General features: G+C 48.9%; 1 protein-coding gene across 19 annotated transcripts in view; it reads right to left on the minus strand.

The window, feature by feature from the left end:
* BIN1 (bridging integrator 1) overlaps positions 1 to 22,709 on the minus strand; it is a 98,154-nt gene that overhangs the window by 60,044 nt on the left and 15,401 nt on the right. The gene's annotated exons all lie outside the window — the stretch shown is intronic.

Consider the following 22,709-nt stretch of genomic DNA (forward strand, 5'->3'; position numbering starts at 1 on the left):
TCACTACGCACATGCTTAGCAGGAGCTGGCTGCTGAGAGTAACTGGGGACCTCGCACCACGAGTCTATGGGACACTCTGTGTCACATCCGAGTGTCAGCAGCCAGCCCTGTTCCTCTCACCACCTCTCAGCACAGCACAGCTCCCCACAGCCTGCAAAAAATCCTTATCAGACTACTTCCCTTATCACATTTCTCTTTTAATTATCTCTGTGCAGCTAAGTGGGCCGCTCCAGGGCTTTGAACAAAGCACTTCTTGGGCAGGAGGGCAGGTCCCATCACAACAGGGCCAGACAAACCGCAGCTGCGGAGAAGGGCAGCAGTTACTTGCTGTGCCCCAAGCAACTCTAGCAGCAGGAAAACAACAGGACGCACTACAGCTGGTTAAGCTTGATTAAAACACATTTGTTAATCAAAAATGAAACCTGATCATCCCAAAAGAAAGCCTGGTCTTGCAGAACCAATAAAAATGCAGAAAAGCCTACCCAGTCCTCAGTCAGAGGAGACTCCAGGGAGCCAAAGGTGGGCAAGAAAGGGTGCTGCAGGAACACTTGGACAAGAAAGGGAGTGCTGTCTGGTGAGAGCGTGACTGCCAGAGAGGCAGAAAGCACGGGAAAGCAGAAGTCTCTCTTGCTCTGCTGAACACAGCAGGCCTTTATCCATAGATCTCAACTGCCATGTTCAGAGGACCCAGATGAAGGAGCAGGTGCAGGTTGTTGCCATCAGGTCTACAGGGAGGCCACTAGTAAGCGTCCTCAGCCCAGCCCCTCTGAGGGGCTGACTGCCAGGCAGCTGTGCCAGCCACCTAAACCAGCTTCTTCCAACTTCTTTTGCAACCTGTGGATCCTTTCAGAGAACACAAGGAGGGTTATCTTCCTGCAGAGCAGGGATCAGACTTGTACTTTCAATCCCCAAAACGGCACTGAGAAGGCCCATGAAATGGGATGCAACGTTCACCTACTGGCCCACTCTCACCTTAATGCACAGGCAGGGTGGAGGATGTTTGTGTTATGTCTCTGAGGCTAATCTCAATTCCCTTCTCTCTCTATAAACACATTCCCCAGCTTACCCCTGCCTGCAGTAACTGCCTCTAAAGCTGCACACAGTAGATCAGCATAGCCATTCAGCTCATAAATCCCCTTATTTAGGCTGGGATTGAATGTCCAGGAGAGAATCAATGATTTTCATTCTCCCCCTGTTCAGTGGCCTCTCTTCAAATCCAGGAGTCTTTGAGGTATTCATGTCGCAATGAAGGATGAGGGGGAGACGCATGTGCATGAGGACTGCCCTGCTTGTGACTGAGGACTGAACCGAGGACCTCCAGCTAGAAGCACAGCTCTCTACAGCTCAAGTGACAGCAGCAAGCACTGCAGCTATGAATGACTGATGCGCTTGGTGAACTGTCTGCACAGCAGGATGCAGACAGCATGAGTATTCGCATCTTCCTCTCAAGACCCTGGCACACACGAGCTTGTTGGAGACTGGAAGAAAAGCAGCACAAGGTGGAGAGGCAGAGTCCTACACATCAGCTACTGGTGCCTCCTTTGCTCACGTGCATGCCACAGGAACGCCGCCCAGGCTACACATTTCTCTGCCATTCCAACAAGCGAGAAGGGTTCGATATGGCTTCACCTTCCCCAAGCGGCGTGGTGAGCCTCTTCTACTAAGGATGTTGCTCCAAGGCCCCGTGGTCAGCTGTACTCCCCTGGGCTACCGGATCCATTATGGAGCAAGAGTTTCCCACCCGCTGGGTGACTTTCTATATGTCTGGCACATGAAGAGAGCCATCACCCCAGAAGTGCCCAGCGGTAATTACCCAGCAAGAACAGTAGCTGCAAATTGCAAAGCAGAATGAAGTTCCCAATGTGAAGATCAAGAGAACTGATGTGGATATAAAGGAGCTTTTTTGTGGGGCAATACATCTGTCTGGCTAATCAGGAGATGTGATGTTTTCAGGCCCGCAGGGAAGGAGACTGTTTAACTCAGAGGAATCTGGAGTATGTTGCCAGGGGTCAAAGGTTTAGAGCAGCCTCTGTGCATCTATACCCACAGACCATTCATTGCAATGGCCTGCACTCCTGCTTCCCACATGTCCAAGAAGTTAATCTGCAGTTCCACTGCTCCCTAGGGGACAGGCACACTGAGTGCAGGGTCAGCTGGGAAGCTCTTGTACCACTGTGCTGAGGGGCTCTGCACTTGTCCTGCGAAACACTCGGCACTGGAATGGGCTCTTAACTCACAGGCTGGCTCTGCGGAAAAAGCTTCTGCTGCAACAGTGATGCTCAGCTGAGGAGCAGCTCTGAATGGGGGAAAAGGCAGCCTCATGCAGCCTGCTGTTTGCCTCATTACTTGCTATGATATAGCAGAGACATTTCTGCACTGCTCCACGGCACAGATTATGTTCTCCCACCACCCCCTCTCAAAAACAAATCTGCCTTGTACAACCAGCCCAGAAGTCAAATGTAAAAGTCACCTGAGCAGTGTAAAATGATGGCTCCACAAGGCTGGTCGTCAAACCTGCTCCCAGCTCTCCCAACAGCGCCACACCGGCGAGCTGCGCTAACAGATCCCTCTGGACCCCCTAAACCAGACAGGGATGGAGCAGATGGCCCTGGGTGTGCTGCTGACTGCAGGCATGCCTATTCTCTCTGCTAATAACCCGTGAGCTCACAGGACAACTCCCGTCCCCGTCCCCAGGCTGGTACGTGCCGTCATAGGTCAGGCTATTCCGGGTGAGCCACGGCTGCTCCCTCCCTTCCCCTGTGACGGTCTCTAATCCTCCAGCTCGTTGCAAAGCCAGATAAAGTTCGGATGGAAACTTCAGGCTCTTTGATAGCTATTAATGGAGCAGATTTACCAGGGTAGGAGTCAGAACCCCGCCGTGGCTCCCAAATCTCAGGGCGGATCAGGGATGGTGTGATCTGTCAGCTGCTGTCTGGAGGCAAACCACACTGGGCAGCGACATGGATCTGGCATTTAAAAGATTAAGCAGCAACCATGCCTCGGCTCCTTGGTCTGCCCTTGACCTGAGAAATCCTGACCCTGCATAAGGAAAGCGACCATTTCAAAAAGGTGGAAGATGAAAGCTCAGATGAAGAAGGGAATACTTTGCATGAATGAGGTGGCTTAACAACACGCATATAATAACAACACACCAATAAATCCAACTTGTGGATACCAAACGGAGATAAATCTCCATCTGAAACACCTGAATTTAGGCTGGTCTAGCCCTGATGAAGGGGGAGTCGCTAAGCCCACAACCAGAGAGGTTGAGTCCTGCACGACCACATCTTATTCCACATTATATCAGAGACGGGGTTGTCATCATACCTGAAGGACACGGCCCCTCTGCTCCTAAATCCCTCCTGCTCCTGACCTCTCCTTCCCTCACAAATGCCTCTGACTTCTGCTGTATCTGCCAACCCCAGCACATTATCTTCAACTACCTACCAACTAGGCAAAGAGCCAGTAATACTGTGACTAATTTTGAATTCCAACAAGTTGGGATGTGCCAATGGGTCAACCAGCAACAGAACAAATAAATCTTCAACCTCAGGCCGCAGCCTGTTCTTCCATGGAAGACACACGGAAAGCGGGGTGGAAGAAAACAGGATCCAAGTCAAAATGGAAAGAGCAAAGCCCCATAACTTAATAAGATACAAAGGGAATCGCACAAGCTTTTTAAGCCTGGTTTGTCCCTTGCCCCAGTGAGATGTGAGTTGCTCAGCGAAGGACTTGGGTTTTGTGCTCGGGGAGAGGAGCAGAAGCCCCCCGCCTGCCCCCCAGAGCAGGCCGCGCTGCTGCCTCAGCGCCTGCCTCTAGGCCCGGCGGGGGACAGCCCGGCCTGGCACAATCGAGTCTTTCTTTGGGACAATCGGACAAAGGAGGATGGGATGGACAGGAAGAAACTCCAAAGGTCTTAGCGCTGCATTTTAAATTGAGAGAATTATTCCCGGGGCTGAGCAATCAGCAAGATCACTGGAAAATGGGAAAGGGCAGCGTCACCCTTAGTGCAGACAGAGCAGCTCTTGTTCGCCTCTATTTGCTGGCAAAATTCAACAGATCCTGCAAAGACAGGACGTTGGGAAATCAGGGTTCAATACAGTGTTTTGTTAGAGACTTCCTGTATAACCTGGGAAATCCACGTCCAATGTCACTTCCATCCAGCTGAAAAGGGGAGCATTTGTTCAGCGGGGCACAGAGTGACCACAGTTATCCCCGGCATCCCCAGCTGGCAAATGGGAAGCAGAGGTACAGAGAGGTGGGGTGACCAGGGTTTTCAGTGCTCTAACGATTTCACAGGTGTCCCTCTCACTAAAGCCTATAAGAATTTGCATTTATTTGACGTATTCTAAACCAAAATACAGCTATATATATATATATATTTAAAAAAAATAATAATAAAATATAACAACAATAATTTTCTGGTCACACTGGATGTTCCGAGACTTCAACAACAGCAATATAAAAAATTTGCTAACAGTGACGAACTTAAAGCATTCAAATAGACGGGATTGAATGGAGATTCTTCGCTAATGGCAGACTTCCAGAAAAATTAGACGACCGTCTAAGGTGTGATTTAAGCAGGTCTGCATCCACTCTGAACAGGGGAAGGATCTTGTAAGGCCCTTTCAGAGGTAGTTTCCAAATCCTGAAGATGACAGCAACAGAAGGTTAATCGCCTGGTCTCTGAATATCCACTCCAAGACCTCACTCCTTCTTCCGTCAGAAATTCAGTCAGAAATGCAATATACATCCAAACGTGACTAAAGAATAATGGCAAATATGGCTAATCATCAAAGAAATCTAAGTCTCTGTCACCTTCCCTAAATGGCACTACACTGCAAAATATCCCATAGGAGCAAGAGTCACACTGCACTGCTTTCAAGGCTCATCTCAAATATCTGCCTCTGACAGCTACTAAGGAGCAGTCTCACCATGACCTGCACCTTCAGGACACACCTCTCGAGTTTAACGTGACTCACTCTAGTTTAAACTCAAGTTTAATATTACTCATGTCATATTGGGTTGCCTTACAAGGTTTATCCTCTTTGCTCACTCTACAGCCAATAAGAAAAAAATCCAGGAACTCCACTTTCTCATTCTGAATTATTTCCTGGAGAAACCTGCTACCCTAGAATAGGCTCAGAGACAGTTCAAGGCAACAACTTTCACCAGACTGAAGTTAGCATCTGAAGGATATAACCGTGTGTTTCTGATCTCTGCATGCCAGGTGTAAAGTGAGATGTAGAAATACACACAGCAGGTATAGGACTTTTTTTGAAGTCTCGTGGCTGGAAATGACGGTCCGCTTATCCTTAAGGCAGTGAGTAACATCCCCAAGAAAGGGGTACACAAAGGACCTGCCCTACTTTTGTGGCTGCACATTGCACCATCCTGATGTAAGAACACCTGCTTTATTTCAGCATTTTCCTTTCAATACTCTGCTGAAAACTTTATTATTTTTTTCTTTTGGTGAACCATAAGAAGGGGATTGCTTGGCTGCAGCAATTTTTTCTAATGCAGCTGCAAACCTCCATCCAAACTCAGAGGCTTTAACTGAAGGAACTGCAGGGCACAAGCCTGTAGTGATAGCCCTCTGAGGATAAGCTGTTCCTAACTGCATCATGCACTTCACCCAAGACCTCAAGCAAATCAAAATTACTCTGCTCAGCTTCTCCCTATGGGATGAGGCAGCTAGTACCCATCGTAAAAGGATGCACAGGCTCAGCTAGCTGCTGCACTGGAACATCTCACAATGCTTATAAACAAAAGCAGAAAGATGTAGAAACTTGTTAATCAACAGTACTACAGGGAGGATATTATGTTTTCTTACAGTAACAGCACCACAAGAGATGTTTTGTATTTCATTCTCTGTTCTGTAAAGGTCCTTAGACTACTTCACAGTATTTGTTATGAAGACTAATTGGAGCAAGCTCATGAAACCTGTCACTCTTAAGACGCTTCCTCCAATGCTTGGCTCCCTTTTGGGGGATGCGGATGCTTTTCTCAAGTTACATGATAGTGATGTGAATCCCTTGGTCAGTCATAGCACTCATTGTTCACATCATTATCAAGCGTCCTAAGACTGCAGGTAAACTCAACGAGAACTGGGCCAAACCCTCAGACCTGTTCAGCCCAAGCACAGGACAGCTAGCCAATCTAGCAGATCTCAGCTCTTCCTGCACTTGGAGCTCAAGAAGCTGTCTCACACACTGTGCCAGGAGAATTGCTGTCTCACTCTCTAAGTCAAAATTGCCATGTGAATGGGCAGAGCTCTGAGCACAAGGTAAAAGTCTTCCTAGACCTGTGGCCAGAACCTCTAACTCATCTTCTGCACAGGGAAAAGAGGCAGGAGGATTTTCATTACCCAGGTTACCCAATCCTCTATTTGTTTTACTCTTTCAGCATCTGCAACTATACTGCTTGCCACATTCCCCATCCCAGCAAGACAAACATCTCTGAGGAGCAGCATAAATGGTTTCTTTGTTTTTGAAGCCTGCAGCATGTTCCCCCAGCCCCACTGCTGCCACACTTATAGTACTCAATTCTTTCTGAAGAAGGTAGTAAGTACTTTACTTTCAATTCCAACCTGTGATCAAATCACTTTTCTAAATCGGGCTTTGACATTTCCCTGCCTTAATGTCACTCACTCTGGAAAGCCTTGGTTACCAGGATCTGCTAACGTCTCTAGCTATTATATCGTCAACATACAAATTAATGGAAGAAAGTAGGAAGGAAGAAAAAGGAGCAGCACAACAGGATAGGCTAAAAGCCCCATACTTGGCTGGCACAAACTTCGTTGCAAAAGCCCTCCCTCTTAGAGGAAGATGTCTGTTGAGGACCACAGTCTCCTGACACAGCATTTTCCTCCAGAAGCTGACATTTCCATTTTCAGAGAGAGCAAGTATGGTGAATCCAGCAGACAGAAGTAACACTCACCAGCCTCATTCTGCTTCCTGCTCCCCCAAATCAGGAGAACAATTCCAGAAACGCTGATCTTGGATATTTATCCAGGTTGGAAGCTTCTCCTCCACCACGAAAAATAATGATATTCTGCCCAAGTAGCCTTTCCACATTACCTACAAGACGGGCAGTACCTTTTTGCAAGGCCAAGTCGTGTTATTCAAGCTGTAAAGTGCAACTGCTCCCAACATCACAGATGAGACCTGAGGTTCTGTATGAAGGGACTCTCCCTCTAAGATAAAAATCTGTGTGCTGTAAAAGTTCATCACTATGAGGGTGCCCGTGTCGCTCAAGTATTCTGAATACGCATATATCCACATGCATATATTTCTGTATAACTCACACTTTAGGCACCTAACCCTTCTGAACCACTGTAGGTAGCTACTTAAAGATGATGCTGCAGAAGAAGCAGTTCAGAGAGCTGCTGCACGTATGAGTTTAGTAAGCCCACAGACTGTATTTGCTGCACTGAAGAAGGCATTTATTAGCGTGAACCTGAGAAAGGTTATGCAAGCTGTTATGGAAGGCAAAGCCATCAATATTCCAGTTTGCTATGCAGAATAATGCCGACTTAACACTCAGAGCATTTTTACATGTTTATTTTCTCCAGACAGTCTGCAGATTTCAGAAAGACAAATCCCTCCAAAAGATTGCAGAACCTGGCAAATCCTCATGATCTAGGAACGAGCAGTCATATACTGCAAACATGAATTTAAGAGCCCTCTTAAGAAGTCTAAAATCTCCCATCTCCTAATATCTAACAAGTTTATTCTCCCCCTTTCTTTGCATGCAACTATGGGCTGCTGCTTTGGGGAATCCTAAGAGCCCACCTGCTGAGAGGCCTGAGCACTGGAAATCAGTTAGTTGTCTGTGGTTTGCACACTTAAAATATAAACCAAGACACGCCTGCAACTTGCATTTTTAGCTATAACCCACTAGAGAGCTGTTTTTTTTTTTTTTTGTCAAGAAGCAGGGTGTTTCCAAAATAGCTGTCTGCTGACTGATTTCCATGATCCTTCTCTCTAGGCGTAGGCTGGAGTACCTCTTTGTTTCTTTAATCTACCACACCGCCTGGAGCAACAAGCCAACAGCTTCTATCTCATCTTTCTCTGAAAGCTTCGTGCTTACAGCTGCAGTATCTCGCAGGCTACTGCAGCATAGTCCTTTTTATCCTCCCATCTTTGACCATACAAGTACAGCATATCCATTGCTATTTGGCAAGCGTTACACAAGTAGGGAAGAAGCCAAGGTTAAAGCTATCAGCTACACGTCCTGCCTCCAGTGGCCAAGCACTCCCTGCAACGCTTCAGTTTCCTACAGCCACTCGGCAAACAAGCTTGCGTTACGTTAGAAGCATCTGATCAGTGAAAACATGCACAGAGACTTCTGAAATTTTGCTTTTATTACAATAAATATGGGTTAAAGGAGCAGTGTAGCATTCAGAATTACGGAGGCATTTTTTGCTTTGAAGCAGAAGGTCATTACTGATCTAGTCCTCTTCTTATCCTCAGGAACCTGAACTAACAAACAGTTTATTCTGTCCCTCTTCTATAGGTTCTCACATGCTGGCATCCAGATCGCTTGATGAGAGCAGTGCAGACACCCAGCCAGCACACCACCAATTCCCACAACACTGGACTACGATGTCTAACCCTCGGCAAGTTTGATGGATTGATTCTCAGCTTTCCGCAGACCAGCGGTGGGACTCCTTCTCCAAGGCACAGAATCGGTTCCGAAACCAAAAGGCACAGGAAATACCACACGGTTAATCTGTGCTAATTCCAGACTCATACAGACTCATTAGAGAAAGAGATAAAGATGACATTCAACTGTAAGCAAAGCCCAGGGGCTCAGTCAATTTCTGTGGCATCTGCTCTGGCAAAAAGCCTGTAAATAACAAGGTCTTTGAAGAAACGGGCAAGTTCTATAGGCACTCCCTTGCTTTTATTAGGGAAAAATGTTGTTCATAGTACTTTTGAGTGGATCTAGCTACATTTTTAAGCAAAACCAAAACAAGCAAACAAAAAAACAGAGCCTAAAACACAAACCCTCACATCCTCCCAATACCACTGGGATATATTTAATAACTACACCATGAACTTATTTTTCACCTAAAATGCTGCATGACTTTCAAAAAAAATTACTTTATGAATAGAATTGCTCCCCTAACAGTAGGACGTCCTATACATATGTATATTTTTTTTAATAACTGTCCTAGGAAATCCTTGCAAGGAACATTAAAATTGATAACATGGAAGCCTTCTTTTATGAGAGACCCTGCAGTACCACTCTATCAGTGGTTAACTGTGAAATGACGTTTCTCAGAAATCAGGTTCTGCTGATCAACAGGCCTGACCTCAGGTACGCTACAAACTAGGTGCTACTGGATGGTGGAAGTGGGGAGAGTTGAGCCCCCTCACACCTCCCCGGCCTGCCCTCATCAGGCATGGATTTACAGGCAGCAGGACATGGGGAAGCTCTGCCCTTGCTTCCAGCCACGTACGTGCACCCGCAGCAGGTGATGACACCGGAGTTCAGCTGCTCCCTTTTCCCAGCTGGCCACAGCTACGCCTCAAGTGCCTTTTCCACATGTGGCAGAAGGTATGAAGGCCAAGCTGGAGAGCCCAGCTCAGCTCCTTTGATTGTGGGGAGGCCCCAGCTGACAATGCTACCTCAGAAAGGGTGCTGTGCAGCAGCTCTGCCACGCTTGCACTAAGCAACAGGGTTTGCTGAACACCCGTATCTGTGAGTCTGGCACACGAAGACATTTTAGCATTAAAAAGGCAACTCAGAGTGATTTATTATTTTTTTTTTAAGAGGAGCAGAAAAGTGAGAGTTCCTTCACATGCTAGAGCAGCGCGAAGTTTGCAGAATCCTTACGCAGGGCACAGGACACAGCAATCCAACGAAAGCAGTTTGCCTTGCTCATCCTCCCCTCTCAAACTTTCACGTCAAGACCTCCCAACCAAGTCAAAACATTAAGTGCTCCTAACTATCAGCCCAGTCGCTTCTGTCCTTCATGCAGTTTCCAGTTCTCAGATAACCACGTCTGATTTGAGCTCAGCAGCTTTTATTTTTGACAGCGGTCTTAGAGCTCAGTTACCAGCCCTGGACAAGCAGCCTCTCTGCTCAGCTCTGGGCTGGAAAGGTGTCGACAGCCGCTGAATATATTACACACAAGTGGACGTGAGCTGTCACTCCCAAAGGAGAAGGAAAAGGCAGACTGAGGAAACTTTTTCACTGTAAATCAATTGGGGGGCTGTCTGTCAAAAGAACTTCAGACCACTTTTGTTCCTGCGGTGCACCATACATTCATCAGCTTTAAAAATAGGGCCAGGAAACAATACGGAGCGATTGTTTAAAACTGCTGCAGAAGATCTCCAGGAGAGCATAAACGAGGTGTGCTGCTACCTGGAAACGGCTCCAAGAATCTCTCTTTATTCTGATGGGGAATGAAAAGAAAGCTTCCCATCCCTTCTTCCTCCTAGACAGGTGGTACCAATCTACCGCTCGTGCCTTCACAGGTGTCACAGAATGGCTAGAGATTTCAGTACTACTCCATGATTAGCTATTGAAATAATAAGATACTTCAGGTCGGCAGAGATCTGCATCTTTCGTGTCTCCCTCTCACCCACACCTGTGTGTCATGACCCAGAAAATCCTGAATCCAGGCAGCAAGTGGCTGATTGCAGCATCAGTGCAGCTGCAGGCTTGGTCTGCCTGCAGCGTTACCCATCGTACGCAGCCTCATGGCAGGAGGCCCTTCTTGTTCCCGAGGTTTGATTGCAGTGGGATCCTGACCTGTCACCGAACCCCTCTGCGTAAGTCGCTGTTAGCACTGTCCGAAGTCACAGGTGAAGTCTCCAGGGTCACTGCTGAAACATTCACAATATTCACAAGGTATTAAGATCCACCAGCCTCCAGAGTCCACTTTTCCTCATAATCCCAAGGGAGTATAACGTGCAAATCCTTCATGCATCTAATGGAGAATATAGCATCTAGCCAACAAGGATAAGCCTAAAATGCAGTTATTTCTGTTTGGGTTGTATGACCTCCTGCCACATCAGGCCTTGGAGAAGACAGCGTCAGAACTCATGCCCCTAAAAGAAGGAAGGCTCACCAAGGGTCTGTGATAGGAAACAAAACCGTTCCCTTCCAGAACATTCATCTGAAATAGGCTTTTAACCAACACCGACTGAACGCTATGCCCCCTCAGCCACCATTCAACAGCATAAAGCTACAGAGAAGCTCAGGACACCTCTTGCTCAGCCATCACTGGATGAGGATCTGATTTCTCATCTGCGCAGACCTTCAGCACTGGCGGCCTGAACAGGACGGGTTTCCCCGACAGTGCTCGTCCCTCAAGGCCGGGCTGAGGAGCGCCTTGCTGGCCCTGTTCTGGGCTCGTCTGCTGCAAGGGAAGGGAAGGAGCAGGGCTTGGGCTTGGTTTTTGCTGGTAGCGGGTTGGAGTTTTTCCTTCCTCTCTGAGGAGACATTCACTAAGAAGAGAAGCTTTGAAGGAATAAGATGGATGCATGGAAAGGCACGAAGTCTCAGCAGTCAGCTAAGATCAGGTGCTATTTTCAGATGACTTATGGACATACACCCACAATACATGTCATTAGCTGGGCACAGCTGGGGCTGAGGCTACCAGCCAGCTCCAAGTGCAGCTTGCCCCCCAAAAATGGAGAACACTCTATCCGACAGCCCTATAGTTACGAATATTTACCACGTATTTCATGACAGCAAAACAAAAAAAAGTGTCCAAGTAGGTAATAACCCCCCAACACCTGGGTATCTCAAACAAGGATCCACAGCAACCAGACCAGGAAAACCCATGCAAGTTGAACGCTTCCTCCTTTCAGATCCTAGCCACGGTTTGAAACTCGTGTTTCCTTTTTATTTGCAGAGGTCCCTCTCCTGCTTTATCATCTTATTAAGCACACGCATGCAGACAAACACAGAAATCACCACCTAAACTTAGAGCGGAGAAGTCAGCTCCGCTGTAAATGTCACCAGGTTTAAGCCACGGCTGGGAGGAGAGCAAGTTTGTGTCACTGTCAGTCAAAAGTCACGCAGAGACATATTGCTGTATCAAACACCATTGTCAGCTGTCTCCTCCAAAGCAAATGCAGAGTCTATTCTCAGAGCCCGTGAGTCCTTGCTGTGGCCATTAATAACTGGGGGGGGGCTGTCAGCAGCCTGCAACCCTCCCCAGACCGCCACTTCACGTTACAGCCTCGCTCAGAAAGACTGAAAACTGTGCGTGGACTCGCATCGCTCCTGGAAGATGAAAACATTTTCTGTGTGAATCGATGCACCTGCCTCTGGGCTGCAGAACGCTACCCAGGGGCGGACGGAGCCGAGCCTGAGTTCAGCTTCCTGGCTTCACTCGCTCAGACGTGTACCACAGAGAACTGACATTTGATTTTCACCTCCTCCCCACAAACCGCATCCTATTACAGAGTGGGAGAGAAGCAGGCCTGCACCTGCAGCCTTTAATCTCTCAAAAGGGCTCTCAGAGAATATCTGATACGTTCGGAAGCAGACGGATTCGCAGTGACCTGGGAGCAAACTCCACCGCTTTTGGCTAAACGATTCCACGCTCATGTGTGCTTGCAGACAAAACCCGGCCCCCTCCCTTTCGTTTGCATTGCAAACACGCAAGGTGCAGAGAAGGGGAAGTCTTGTTATACATGAAGGAGCTCAGATTTCCAATACAGACCTTTTAAAGCAGAGCAGAAATAGCTCATGGAGAAGAAGCTGGGTAACTGAAAAGCAGATGTGATTTTGGCCTTCTGCAAAGGTGAGCAGTAGCTAACGGAGGGGAGGTAAATCCCTCGCCCTTTTCTCTACATGTGTGCATCACAAACTACAGCCATCCGCACCTGAGCACTCCTTGCCCACCCCATTAATAACCTTTCTGCGTAGCCAGCATTTGAAAATCACCCACTAAAAAGCACCCGTGTGTCTACAGGTGGCACAGTCACTCCTGCAATCCTTCCGTCGTCGCGTACGGCTGATACACGTATCAGGCAGAGTCGTGAGGGTTGTTATGACACCCACAGGCTCGAGTGATGCCACCCAGCTCCTCTCTCCCAGCCTCTCTGGCTCTGATCTCTCTGTTCCCCACCCTCACACACTTCTATTACACCCGAATCCCGCCACGGGTTACAACCAGCACAGAGATGAGCGATCCCAGCTCCTGCAAAGGAAGCGAGCACACACCTCTCGCCCTGCCGCCACGGATGATTTAGCGCTTCGCGTGCTTTCAGAAGAGGTTCGAGGAGGTTTTTGGAAATTTGGGGTAAACAAGCATCTGGGCTTCTTCATCTTCTCCTGCAGCAGTCGTGCAAATTAACTCTCCTTTAAACCTCTTGAGCTGTTATGAAGCAGACCCATAAACTTATCACAGCCAGATAATAAACAAGAGGGGAGAAATTAAGAGTTGCAGGGAGGCTACGCTGCCTTGCCAGACTTTATTAACTCCAGCCACATTCTCATTAACAAGCCAGGATCTCCGCTTTTAAAATGCAACTCCCCTTCCCATGCCATCACACTACTTGGTAAGATAAAGCCTCCTGGTATTTATTTACACAGGTTACTGTTTCTCATTAAATAAAATACGGGGAATAATTTTGCTTCAGCACAGCCAAAGTTCCAGAACATTTTCAAGACGACAAGAAATTTATATTTGCAGGGTGGCTCTAATGTTATTTTTTTTTTTAAGTGTGCCAGTTGCCTTGTTTACAGGAAGCTTGGAATGGAAATAAAGGTGGTGTCCCATGGCTGCATCCCAGTCTGTGCCTACAACAGGGACAAACTGCTGTGCACACCACACTTGTAGCATAATCACAGAGGTAGTTAACAGAAAGGGGAACGTCTGTGCTGCAACACACACTCCTTTAGCACAGATTTCTTTTATTGTGGGGATTCACCTACTTATTAATACTGTAAAACATTAAGTCTTCATGTTGGAACAATCACGAGCTCAATCAGTCATTGCAACTGGTAAGTACGTGAGTGAAAACAGCCTCAAGGCTCAGAAAGGAATTTGCCTTCCAGAAGAAAATCTGGTGCACCCTGTCGCTTCAGCAATGCCCTCCGTTTCACCCTCGCACCTGAAGCTCAGGGCACAGGGCTTTGCCCAACCACCTCGGGGTTCATCGCAGAGCTGAGGAGAAAGCATTGCTTTCGCTCCCACCAAAAACTTCAGCAACCAAGTCCTTTTCATGGTTTCTTTACAAGAATTTTCAGCTTGATTTAAAAAAAAAAAAAAAGAAAAAACACACAATAAAACAACCTTCCAAAGCTTTGTTTTGCTTGAAGTTGAGAGTTGAGTGACAAAAGAAGCGTTTGCTGTAGGAAGACCCGATTTTGTCAAAGTTTTCAGCCACGCTGTCATAATAACGAAGGTGCTTTCGTACCAACCCAGTTAACACCACATTAAAGACCACCTGACTTGTTCTGAGTCATTCGGTGCTAACCTTGTTACACAGGCTAGCAAGAAAGTCAAAAATGTCTGTCCAGAGCCTAGAGGCCTGGCTGACCTTCTGCGGTTAAGGCACGCCTGTGTCCACGGCCAGCAGCCCCCACGGGAAGGAGAAGGCCCCAGCTGCAGCCGGTTGCTTTCATCCCCTCTCGCTTGTTTGCAAGGGTTACCAGCAAGCAGCCAAGCGCAAGCCCAGGTAAAACTCAGGCCCACTGCTGGACCACAGCAGGACACGTTAAGTCTGAGGTTACGCAGGCTGCAAACCCTCTTTACTCTGCGTTCAGGAAGAGCAGGGTGTTCTCACACCTACAGACCTTCGCGATCGGCTCGGTGCTATGAAGCTGCCCCATGGCAGACGAGCCGACTTGTCCCAGTACCCAACGAGTGCCCTAAGAGCTCGCTGCCTGCCCAGGACCCAGGTGCCAGGAGCTGCCCCCACAAAACATCACTTAAAACTCTCAGGCACACAACCAGCACCTGAACCGGCGAATCCCACCCCACGGCTAAGAACATTCACGGCCATTTCAATTTCTTTTCCCATTCCAGGTGTTCAAAGTGACACACAAGGGGCTCCTTGCACCACACTGGATGACCAAGAAGGACGCAGGTAAGCATGGGACCTACTTTAGAAGTCAGACCAAGGGACCTGCCGATAACAGTCTCTGGTCCTGGCCTCAGCCTGCAGCAATACGGACAGCCCTGTCTCAGCCACCCACAGAGCCGTGTTAGCTCTACTGGGAGGCTGGACAGACTCCTCCTTTTTTTCCAGTGCTGCCACAATACACGATGGTGCTGTAGGAAAACACGAGGGCCTGGCTATGTGCGTGGGAACAGGAGCAAACTTGGCAGGCTAGACTCCTCACCTCGGACTTGATTTGACGTTACAAGCACAACCACTAACTGGTCAGGCTACGCCTTGAGAAGCTGAGCTATATTCTGCGCCGCCGACGAAAAGCCAGTTCACCACCGCAGCGACAAAGGCACCAGGCTGTGATCTTGAGGTAGATTCACTAGTGGAGCTTTTAAAACGCCTGTACGCCATTCAGCTAGCTCCACCGTCGCTCTGGGAGGCACACACCGTCACTGTCACAAAGCTGTGTGTGAAATCCGAACAGCAAGAAAGGAACACTCAAGCTTTTGTGCTGTTGTTGTACGGGATGCATTTAAAATACCTTTTTAAAAGCTAACAGCACGGGTAATCTGTTCTAAAACCTGCAAAATTTAAACATCAACTGTCTGCAGACAGCCAAGTACAACTTCGGGTAACAATCGTTGTCCCAGACAGCTTCTGGAAAAGCTTCTGCCTCTGCAATGGGGAGAAACACGTTTGAAAATCCACAAGTCACCATTTTAAATGCACATTATTCCAGATTGTCATCTGCAAGTCAGTTTGTCCTTTCTCATCCCACAAGTTAAATACAGCAGGGTGGTTTTTTTTCCCCACTTGCCCAGCTCCCTGCAGCAGATTTGGCCCATTGTTAAGGTTAGATCTCCTTTTTGCTTTGACACAACCAGCCTTATCCTGGTGGTTCCCCACTCAGCACCTGTTCTTGCTGCTGCTGAAGTCAGGATAAAGGCCGAACCAGCAAAAGAAGGGAACCCAGATTTCAGTGCCAGGAGTGATTTAAGGTTTTGTTCAGCTACTCAGAAAACTAAGCTCCCAGAGAACAAACCCCACAGAGCCGAGACCAGATCTGTGCTGAAGGGGAGCAGGGAGGGCAGTGACGAACAGATCAAACGGGGCACAAACAGCGGCAGATGATCTGGCTTTCCAGGAAGCACACAAAGTTGCTACAGACGACACACAGGAATCACAGAATCGCAGAATCGTTAGGGTTGGAAAAGACCTCCTAGATCATCTGGTCCAACCATCCCCCTACTACCAACGTCACCCACTACGCCATGTCCCTAAGCACCAGGTCCAACCTTTCCTTGAACACCCCCAGGGACGGTGACTCCACCACCTCCCAGGGCAACCCGTCCCAATGCCTGACTGCTCCTTCTGAGAAGAAATGTCTCCTCGTTTCCAGCCTACACCTCCCCGGTGAACGTCCTTCTTGGCAGCGACAAGGAGAGGAACGAGGGGAGCGGCCGGTGCACAGAAATCTCACGGCTCTGGCACCCACATCACAGCAGGCACTTCAGCTTTACCCATGTTTGAATGGGACCGTGACAAACCCTCACCACCACAGCGGGCTTCTAGTGGCTCTGCACTGCCTGGTTCGGGGTCACCAGATTTTAAGCAAGGGGGAGTGCAGGTAGTAAGCCAAGTACGTCCCGGAGTACAGAGGACACGTGAAAGGCACGTTGTCAGCATTCATCTAACACCTTCAGAGGGGAAAGAGCCCCAGAGGGGTTTCAGACCATCACTACCAACAGATCTGCTGCATCAGGTGGTGAGCACCACAGAACCGGGCCCAGAGGGCTCCAGATGCAGGAGGCAGCGCTAGGAGCCACGTTTGAGTCTGAGCTCGCTCTGTAACAACCATACTAGGTTTTGGGGCGGGGGTTCAACCCTTCTCAGTTTGCAACCCTTAAAAACATTTCCCCATGAGGGCACAAACCCTCCACACGCTTCCCATACAGCTATTTGTTGGGCAAAGAAAAGCCCAACTTGAGCAACATTTCACAAATCCCTTAAAGAAAAAAAAAATCAACCATCCAACAGCAGGAACTGCAAACTGCAGCCTGTCCATCCCTTGGTGTCTCTGCTACAACGCCAGCAAGCGAGCAGGAGGGATGAACTCAGCCGGTGCATAGGGATAATCCCCTCAGACACAAAACGTGTTAGCTTGCATTCTTCACACGCCCAGGGAAGCAGCATTCCCCTTCTGTTGGGTTTCCATGGGTAGTAAGAGGAGGGAGGAAAACACATGGATAGTGAGCTAACGTTAAAGTCACGAGACACATTACAAGAGAGGGGAACCCAGGAAAGCGCACTCCCACTCTCCAGCACTCCTCTACCATAGGGGAGTTTTTCCAAAGCACGCGGAGCTCCTTAACGTTCACCTGGCATCAACACGGAGCGAGAAGTACAGGAACGGTCTGGGAGAAACAATCCTTCCCCATCCGTGCTGCAGAAGGCACCAAGAGCTACGAGAGCCGGCCTGACAAGGCCTGGAGAATCACCCAGCAATGCCCACGGAAGGGAGGCCTCCACTAACTCCTACCCAGAGGGTACAGGGAGCTTTCCAGAGCACACTCACTCAGTATCTAAAAGGGCAGAAAGCACAGGGAGCTAACCAGGCAGTAAGGCCAGAAGATCACGGGCTAAAATTACGGATTTGATAATTAAGGTAGGAGAATACCGCATGACTTTCAGTGTGCGGCCTGCAGACTCCAAGGCCCACAAAGAAGAACCACGGAAAGCAAGCTGCATGTCTGACATTTAATGAGAAGACCAAACCTCTGGAAAAGAAAATTAAGGGCCCCACAATTCAAGAAAAAGTTTGAAACCCTGCTCTAGTCCATCTCTCAGGGGCAGGTTTGAGACATTTTCACGAAGCACATTCCTCTTTATTTTAAAAGGCAGGGAGGGAGGGAACGCAAAGAACCCCAGCGGTAGGAAGCTTTATTTCCACAAACCTTCCAGAGGTCTGTTTCCTTACTGTTCCTGGGAAAAAGTCGGGGGGAAAACGAGAAACCTCCTTTCCTTGATCCCCCAACACAGCTACTCGAGGTATCTGAACACGGCCCAGCCTGGTTACGCGCCCCGTAGCGCCCTGCAGCCAGCACTGACCTGCAGGCACTGTGGCCATGAGGGGCAAAGACGTTCCTCCCTCAGCACGCGGGGCGTCACCAGCAGGATGTGTGCTGGCCCACGCAGATGTCTTCCCGGCACAGTCACATCAGCCTCCCGGGCACCTCCTATATGCTAATTTTGGCCTGGCGTGACTTTAATAAAAATGAATCATGACAGCAACCAGCAAGAGCTCCATGGCTGCTGCTATCCACACTGGTAAATCACAAAAACGAACGCCGCACGTACACACTGCTCCGTGCCTTCGCTCCCACGAGGCAAGCGCCATCACCTAAATATTTCTACTGTCACCTGCGAGAAAGAGGTGCAGGCACTGAGGCTACCGCCAACAGCAGCTGCCTGGTTCCCCAGCCACACTGGATGATGCTGCAGGTATCTGCTTGGCATGCAAGACAGCCTTTCACAGATTAAACAGAAGCTTTTGATATCTCGTTACCAAGAGACGTGCTCTGCCACCTCCCTTCCCCAGGGAGCCAGCCACGGACACAGCATAAAGCCTCCCCGATGGACCTGCCGCAGGTCTCACTTCCACCTCCTCAAACAGCCCCGCGACTGCAACCAAGCGAGGAGAGGAACCAGAGAGCTCCCACCAAGGAGAACAGAAAACCAAGCATGGAGGAGAGTTTTTTGTACCAGTTGGGTGTTCCTCAGCTTGTGCCCCTGCTCCCGAGCTGCCGCTCAACCTCTTCCCCCCCAGCAACCACTGCATGTGGGTATTAGTGCTGCACACCCTGCAAAAGCATTAAATGCTAGGACTGCTTGAACAATGACAAGTTTTAGGAAAAAAAAAAAAAAAATTTAGCTGTATAAAGCATCTTTGACAGTGATGATAGAAGAGATCAGAGAACAAAGGTTGCCCAGAGAAGCTGTGGCTGCCCCGTCCCTGGAAGTGTTCAAGGCCAGGCTGGATGGGGCTTTGAGCAACCTGGTCTAGTGGGAGGTGTCCCTGCCCATGGCAGGGGTGTGGAATTGGATGATCTTTAAGGTCCCTTCTAACCCAAACCACTCTGTGAAAGTTCCTTAGTCCCTACCCACTCATGGCTTGTTATCTGCACCTAACAGTTTGTTATCTGCACCTGCCGACAGAGGGTTGCATTCACACAATATTTAGATTCCTCTTGCGCAAACCTTTTTTCTCTTCCCTCTCCCAGAACAGGGCGATCAGAAACACCCCCGGCTGGGGCAGCAACCCCGAGCTGAGGGCCACACGCCCCAAGAGGCAGCGCTATCACTGCGTGATACCCCGGGGAAGAGGCAAGTGCCGAGACACACGTCCACGCACGGGGCTGCAGCTCCCAACAGAAGGAGCCTTTGTCCACGGGTGACTTTCAGCACAGCCGCGCCAGAATCAACAGGGACCCATTCCAGCAGCGCTCGGAGACAGGATGGGGGCAGGAAAGAAGAGACCGGGCTGCTCCCAACCTCTGGGCATCGCTGCCTTGCACAGACAGGGGCTGCACGCTGAGGGACCCAGACTCTGAAGAAGGGTACCATGTATCCTATGATATAGGACGTGAGCCTTCAGGCACTGGCTCGAAGATGCAGAAGTCGCCTTCCGTAGCGGGCTTGTACACACAAAGCATTCAAAACTTCTGCCACCTAATTGCTCCCTGGGGAGAGGGCTGATGGCTGCAGCTTCCTGTAAGAAACAACAGGACCCTCCTTAGAAGCACGTCCTCCAGCTGAGATGGATAGAGCATCTCCTCCACCCTCACTTCCAGAACGGAGCCGTGCTGCTCAGGGATGAAAGGAAGCTTTGTCTGGGGCTGGAGAACTAGAGCACGGAGGAGACCTTGCAGAGGCCACAGTTTTGTGAATATTTCAAGCTTTCCCAACGTGGCCACTGAAACAGTCACATTTCCCGCTCCCTTTCCTGCCTCTGCATCACTGTCACCCCTTGCGCTAACCCAAGCACTTGAGTGGCCACGTGCTGAACAGGATTGAGAAACAAACCTCAATTAAAAATAGCAATACCAATCTGGGTTTGAAGAAACCGATGGTTTCTGATTTCCCAATCTAGCTCACAAGCGGTGGAAGTGATTTTCCCAACAGCAAGTGCCTGCCTGTGCACTCCTGCAAAGCGTTGGGCCGTTGCTTTCACTAAGCCACACTGACTGAGGATGGATCTTCGGCTAAAGGGCTGGATTCAGGGTCCAGGCAGTTTGAACAGAACGTGTCCTGTCTCTGTGCGTGAAGTCCCTGGAAAACACCAAGATTTAGACTTGCCAAACTTGTATTCCAGAGCTAAAAATTCATTCCCGTTTCTAAAGAGGAAGAAATGCAGCCAAATCTTTTTATATTCAAAGACAAGCTGATGAATTTTGGTCTCGGTATTTAAATTTAAAAAAAAAGAAAGAAAGAAACACAACAAAAAAACACTCCGTTATGCAAGGAAGATGGAAATAAATCAGACGGCCACATTTTCAGGCAAACTCAACCTGAAAGTGTTTCAGGAACTAGCTTATTTACTGAAAACTTTGGCTTCACTCGCCAAGAGTTTTTGCCAAACCTCAGTTTCTGCACACTTTCCATAATGCCTCAAAGGTTTCGCTGAGACTCAAGTGAGTTAGAAAAAGTGGGAATCTCCTGTTCTAAGCCACATACAGTATGATCCAAAATTATGCAGATAAATCTGTAACGGCAAAATTCCAAAGTACTTTTTTGTGCCTAGCTTCCATCGAGCTGCCCCACAGAAAAAACAAATGCCAATCCATGACAGTCACAACTGGTTGGATCACCTACCAGAAGGCAGATACTGCCAGAAAGAAGGTTCTTAAGGGAAGATGAAACTCAGAATCCAGAGACTTCACAGGCATTATAAACTCAGTGTCGTACCTAGCACACACCTTTCTCTTGGTTATAGCAAGTATGAACAGATACAGGCATTACTGAGCATGAAGCGTGCTCCTTAACAACGTGGAACAGGAGGACAACGCAGTGAGGAACAAACCTATCAACATCCCCAGTCCTCTTTGGGGGCTCAACCCCGCACAACACACAGAAGGGTTTGTCACAGAGTAGGCAACGTTTATTGGTGGTGATATGGGCTCATCACCACAGACTGGCCGAGGTCAGGAGGGACCTCTGGAGGCCGCCTGGTCCAACCCCCTGCTCAAGCAGGGCCACCCAGAGCAGGTTGCTCGGGGATGTGTCCAAGCAGTTTTGAGTATCTCCAACGATGGAGACTCCACAATCCCTCAGCTTGGCGTCCACCAAGACTCTCAGGTCCTTTTGTGCAGAGCTGCTTTCCAGACGGTCGGCCCCCAGCACGCACTGGTGCGTGGGGTTGTTCTCTCCCAGGTGCAGGACTCTGTGCTTCCCCTTGTTGAACGGCACGAGGTTCCTTCCAGACCATCGAGGTTCCTCTGGACGGCAGAATGAACTTCTGGCATATCAGCCACTCCTCCCAGCTGTGTGTCAGAGCAACCTTGCTGAAGATACGTTAACAAAGACATTAAACAGAATTGTGCCTAGTGTGGACCGCTGTGGTATGGCGCTAGGCTCCGTGTATCGTTACAGGATAATCACGGGTTTCCAATGACATAAATTCAGGAAAAACAACTTCAACAAATCCATCACCACATAATGGCTTGTGGACACACAGAGGGGCAGAGGAGCCACCTCCTCACGTGGCACCGCACTGCCGGTCACTAACATGCTCACCACTTAAATCCTGCTGCATTTTCTTCCCACAGACCACTTAATGCCACTACGGTCCCGGTGTTCACCCGGGCCTTACAAAGATACCAGCTCTGCAGAGAGCTGGTCCGGCCAAGGAGCATTTTGACATTTGCTCTGTGTCGGCTTTGTCAGAGGACTGCCAAGTGGAAGCAACCAAATGAGCAGGAACAAGACAAGGAGGAAAAACCCAAATTAATTCCCAGAAGTGCCTGGTCTCGTCACTTAAAGGCTCATACCAGCTGAGACACCCACGTATCCAAGGTCCCTAATTCTATACGACCGTTCCAGTGCACAGAGACTATACCGCCCCAACCTCTAATTAAAGTTCTGAATGAGAGAAGAGCCAATGCAGCTCGATGTGTGATCTCCTCACTCACAACCAGAGCCCTATCACTAAATGCAGGCTGGATCACAGAGGCAGCGTCACTGGATTCTGGCCTGGCTGCAGAGCTGCCGCAGGCAAAGGTTAAAAATGATGTGAAGAGAGAAAAAAAACACGGCAAGAAGGATCTAAAATAACCACTAAATAAAACATCACTGTGGAACAGCAAGGATGCTGAGAAATAAGCACTAGCTTGGAAGAGGTCGGGTTGTCTGTGTTTTGGCTGGTCTGGAATGAGAGGAAAGAAAATCCGAAGAGTGAGTTGTTGGAGGTGACAGCAGGGAAATAAGGTCAAAGCAGGGGCGCTTTTTCCTACAACAAAAGGGAGCTGGGAGCACAGCAGCGTGAACAGGTTCCTTGGGGCTCCCCGGATCTCACCGGGGGAAGCCCTCCTCCTTGCAGGCTGCCCGATGAGGGCATCCGGGCCCGTA

This window comes from Anser cygnoides, chromosome 6 (assembly GCF_040182565.1).
Source record: "Anser cygnoides isolate HZ-2024a breed goose chromosome 6, Taihu_goose_T2T_genome, whole genome shotgun sequence".
NCBI classification, from domain to species: domain Eukaryota; kingdom Metazoa; phylum Chordata; class Aves; order Anseriformes; family Anatidae; genus Anser; species Anser cygnoides.